The following is a 5,846-nucleotide window of genomic DNA, read 5'->3' on the forward strand; positions in this document are numbered from 1 at the left end:
TTTTGATGTTCCCTGCCTTCAAGCAGTTAAAAGTGAGAGACTCTGCCAGGACTGTCACAAAGTGGTACTGGGAACAATCTGACCATCCAACAGAGCTCTACTGTCAGTGTATCAGATATCCTAAGAAGAAATTAACTCCTGCCACCTCTCATACCCCCATCCCTGTTTAAAGATAGGTTTTATTATTATTTGGGGATGGTAAGGCTGACAGACCAGGAGATGATTGCCATTGAAAACATAGTTTGGGACTTCCCTGGAGGAGCAGTGGTTAAGAATCTGCTTGCCACTGCAGGGGACACGGGTTCAAGCCCTGGTCAGGGAAGATCCCACATGCCACAGAGCAACTAAGCCCGTGCGCCACAACTACTGAGCCTGTGCTCCAGAGCCCGCGAACCACAATTACTGAGCCCGTGAGCCACAACTACTGAAGCCCACGTGCCTAGAGCCTGCACTCCGCAACAAGAGAAGCCACCGCAATGAGAAGCCCACGCACCACAATGAAGAGTAGCCCCCGCTCGCCGCAACTAGAGAAAGCCTGCGCATAGCAATGAAGAGCCAACGCAGTGAAAAATAAATAAATAAATTTACAAAAAAAGAAAAGATAGTTTGTTACAGTTCCCAAGAGGAGGGGTACACCATGCCGTAAGGGGGACAAAAGGGGAAGCACCAGGGTTGGTCAGGATGCAGAGGAGGAGGAGGGAACATGAGAACAAGAGCCTTTATTGTTGTTTCTCTGAGATGAAACAGGTGGGGCAGGGTAAGCAGGCTTGGACTGGCTGCTTCAGCAACAGCAGCAGGCTCTGGGGTGCAGGGGCTGTCCCTAGTTGTCTGGTACCTGGCCCTGCAGTGACTAGGGCAGGGGGAGAGGGGCCCAAGTGTGAGAGCCTGATAAGAAAGATGGTGGGGATATGGGCCCTGGATTGGTTGGTTTGCATTTGAAAAGCACTGTAGCTGGTGAGCTGTCTACTCTGTCAAGGAGTTGGGTCACCCTGGGAGGAGCAGACTCTTCAGGGTCAGTAAGGCCCCAGATGTCAAAACATCAGAATGCAGAAAATAAAAGCCATGGTCAATACAACCCCCTAAGCCCCACCACTCAGTCAGCTAAGATCAGGAAAATTATGCCAATCATAGAATTAGCACTGCCTTATCTGTAGAATATACATTACCTTACTGATATCATACCCTTCCTTTCTGGCATGCCATTTTCCACTCTCTCTATACTTAACATAATAATAATTCTGATACTGGAAATGGAGATGTGATTCAACTTTAACATTTCAGATGACATTACTCCCATGATGTTAATATAAGATATTTCGGATAAGGGCTTCCCTGGTGGCGCAGTGGTTGAGAGTCCGCCTGCCGATGCAGGGGACACGGGTTCGTGCCCCGGTCAGGGAATATCGCACATGCCGCGGAGCGGCTGGGCCCGTGAGCCATGGCCGCTGAGCCTGTGCGTCCGGAGCCTGTTGCTCCACAACGGGAGAGGCCACAACGGTGAGAGGCCCGCGTACCGCAAAAAAAAAAAAAAAGATATTTCGGATAACTTTTCACTCTGCCTCTTCTCTAATGATGAACTTGGCATCACTTGTAGTCTGTCACCCGGGGCTCAGGCATCTGATAACTGTGTTTGGCTAATGTCATAGACTTTGATGAAATGGTCCTAGGAAAAATGAAACTTAATCACAGCCCTTTTCCTTTTCTCCTCTAGTTGAGGAATAAGTGACAGTGGGTTAAAGTCACTCCAAAAGATGCTTGAAATGTACCCCAGAAACTTGAGAAAAGCTAAAGGCAATGCCTCTTACATGTCTTCATGATTTACAATGTCAGATGTGAGAACACAGTGTGATGGCCCTTCATCATCTTCTTTTACTCACAAGTCGTATTTCTCTCTGGATTTGAGTTTTAAAGTTGAAGTTCAAGGCCAGTGATATTTATTTATTAACTCACACAGTGAATACTGCCCTGGTAATAATCATCTCGTTTTTCTACCTCTGACTTTTAACTTTATCCCCAAAGCAGGGAGAGAATGGTCAGGGAATAAGCTCAGAATTACACACTCCACACATTGTTTAGATCTGAATACAAGATTGTGTACCAACAACCTTCTTCATTTGGTTTACTTTTTAAGAATACTTTTATACTATGGACAATAATGTGTGCAATTTAAATATTAAAATTTCAAAATGTATCTAAATTCTTTAGCTAGCCACAGTGATAACTTTTCAACTCTTGGATGATGTCTGATATAAAATATGAAGCTCTGTTTGGCTCACTTAATTTGCCAAATATGCATTGGGACTCCTTAACACATTTTCCCAAAACACATGGGAACCTCTCCCGAGGTTAACATCACATGGGACACTTACAGTTAAATAATGGACCACAGGATCCGAAGCCAAATAAAATAAATCCAAGACATGTATGTTTATATACGCTTATCGTGAAAAGCATTTGACCTAATAGCTACATGGAAAAAAAATCTAGCATCTTCATTCTTAACAGAGCAATAATCCCATGCCTACAAGCTAAAACAAAAACAAAACCAAAAAACTTTATACTGCTTCCTATTCAAACTATAGCTCCTTTCCTTTTCATCAACTTGATAAGAAAAGTGACCTTTGTTTTCCTTTTCTGCTCAATATATAACCTACCGTAATCTGTCTTCTGGACCAAATGTCTCTTTTAAAGATAAACACTTCTAGTTTTAAAAGATCAGGAAATTCACAGAAGAGGAAATACACTAATAGACTTGTCAATGCAAGATAAAGCATGTAATTAAGATTGGCACATGACTAGTACTATTCTCAAAGCCATCAGTTGTTTATGCTTGCAAGATAAAGCATGTAATTAAGATTGGCACATGACTAGTACTATTCTCAAAGCCATCAGTTGTTTATGCTTGCCCAGAATCCATTTCTGCTTCTGGTAATATCACCCTGATTTTCTTTTGGGCAACCTCTGACAGCCCCCACTATTAGTTAAGAGATAGACAGTGTAATTCCAGTCTTGCCAATAAGAGTACAGAATCTGCTTGGCTCTAGCGATTGGTTTAAGGGAAGTCACATGACTCAGACTAAACCAATCAAAAGCAGTGCAGGAATTCTGCAGCACTTTTGGTAAGTTCTCTTCAACTGCAGGTGGTAAATTGTGTGAAATACAAGCTCAGTGATGCTGGTGGCCAATTTGCTATCACTAAGGGAGGGATGGTCTGAGAAAGGAGCAGAAACAGAGGAAAGCAAAGTGAAGAGATGAAGAGAAATTTCTGATGACATTTTAATCCTGAGGGCTGGTCCTGCCCAGGAGATCGTCCTAAAACATTTAACAACTTCATTGTATCCTTTTAATGTTTTGTTTTGGTTGTTCAAGTCACTCAAAGTTTGGTTTCTCTATTACTTATACTCAAAGAACAGGGTCAATACAGGTATCAATATTATATAATCTATATAATACATATATAAAGGTGATGGACAGTGGGCACTGGTGAGATTAATCGCTATAATTTTTTTTGAAAACCGTTTTTTTTGATCTTACAAAGTATGTAGAAATAAAGAAAATTTTAAAAATTAAAGAGTCAGGGCTTCCCTGGTGGCGCAGTGGTTGAGAGTCCGCCTGCCGATGCAGGGGACACGGGTTCGTGCCCTGGCCCGGGAAGATCCCACATGCCGCGGAGCGGCTGGGCCCGTGAGCCATGGCCGCTGAGCCTGCACGTCCGGAGCCTGTGCTCCGCAACGGGAGAGGCCACAACAGTGAGAGGCCCGCATACCGCAAAATAAATAAATAATAATTAAAAAGAGTCAAATGTTCTTTTTACTTCTCAATCTACTTAAAATCAATGAATCATTTGGCAATTCCCTCTCTGAACTCTACTTTTCTGACTTCCATGACCACCGTATTTCTTGAATCTCCTCTCAACCACTTAAAATATTTCCTCTGGGTTGCATTCACAGCATCTTTACTTTTGCTTAAATTTTAGTGTCCCAGAATTTTATACTCAGCTTTCTAGTCTTCTAACTCCATGTGTTCTTGCAGGTGGCCTTGCCTTATTATTCCCATATATTTCCTAGATTTCCAGTCCCCATCTTTTACTTAAAATCCATACAGATATTTTTAGTTGGACTACTGGCTACCTCCACCTGGATGTCCTCAAATTCAACGTGCTGCAAGGTGCATATACCACTGTCCCTCGGTATTGATGGGAGATTGTTTCCAGGATTTTCACACATACGAAAACCTGGGATGCCCAAGTCCCTTCAATAAAATAGTGTAGTATTTGCGTATAACCTATGCACATCCTTCTGTATACTTTAAATCATCTCTAGGCTACTTATAATACCTAATACAATGTAAATAGTTGTAAATGCAATGTAAATGCAATATAAGTAGTTGCTGGCATGCAGCAAGTTTTGCTTTTTGAAACTTTTTGGAATTTTTAAAAAATATTTTCGATCTCTAGCTGATTGAATCTGTGGATGTGAAACCTGTGGATATGGAAGGCCAACTATATTTTATTTTCTTTCAAAACTGCACCTCATCCTGCCTTCCCTTATTATGGGGGCCAACTGTCCAAGCTAAAACCTTTGGAGATGTCCTTGATTTGTTCCTTTAATTTGCTTCCCCACATCCAGTGAATTAACACATCTTGTTAATGTACCTCCTATGTATTTCTCAGAACTCCTCTTCTCTATTCTCTGTGATTCTCTTTTGTTAAGAATTCCATCACTTTTCCTGTAGACCGGCGATTCTCAAATCCCAACGTGCAAAGAGAAGCTTACTAAAATGAAATCCCTAAGCTTAATCCTTCAAGAAACTCTGATGAACCTGGTCTGAAAATCCCACTCTGAGAAACTTGATTTTGTTTAACAGCCTTCTAACTGCACTGCTGTGAACGTAGCTATTTTGATCATTTCATTTGCTGACCTGCTTGAAAACTCCCAAAGGTCTAGCATCGTCCGCAAGATAAACTGCAAACTCCTTTACATGGCATACCATGCTTTCAAAGGGCAGCTAACCCCTCCAATCCCATCTTCCTATTCCCCAAATAAGCCCTCTGTCCAAAGAAATGGAGGATAGGTCCTTCCCCCTAACTTTGCTCTACTTCATAACATTTAATATTCTGTTATCTAGTGAACACTATAGGGTGTTTCTAGGTGACAGGCTCAGTGCTAAACTTTTACCTACATTATCTCATTTAATACATGCTACAGTCCTGTGAAGTAAGGGGCATGATTATTATAGTTTTACAGCTCAGAGAATTTTGAAGGTCAAAGAAGTAAGTTGCCCTTGGTCACACAGCTATTAATTGCTGCAGCGGCCCCCTGAATCAGAGCACTAGACTGTTCCTCTGGTCACAGGCTTGCCACACCTTTAAAATACGAGCTCCTCAAGCAGCCCCGAAGGGCGGCAGGGTACTCAATTCCAACACCAAGCTTTCACATAGTGGGTGCTCAATTCGTGCAGATGACTTTCTGAATCATTGTATGAATGAATGCTAGGAGGAGGAAAGAATAAGGAAGAAATTATCATGCTTATCTTATCTCTCTTACCTTATCTCAAAATGTGATTTCATTTTCAGGAATATATTTTCCTTACTAATAAAGCTACCTTTAAAACTACCATTTTGAGAGGCACCTAAAACTCATTCTATATATATATGTGTATATATATATATACACATATATATATATATATATATATTTTTTTTTTCCGTATGCAGGCCTCTCACTGTTGTGGCCTCTCCAGTTGCGGAGCACAAGCTCCGGACACGCAGGCTCAGCGGCCATGGCTCACGGGCCCAGCTGCTCCGCAGCATGTGGGATCTTCCCGGACCAGGGCACGAACCCATG

This window comes from Aethalodelphis obliquidens, unplaced genomic scaffold (genome assembly GCF_003676395.1).
Source record: "Aethalodelphis obliquidens isolate GAN/ISIS:26980383/991018 unplaced genomic scaffold, ASM367639v1 scaffold33, whole genome shotgun sequence".
Classification (NCBI taxonomy): Eukaryota; Metazoa; Chordata; class Mammalia; order Artiodactyla; family Delphinidae; genus Aethalodelphis; species Aethalodelphis obliquidens.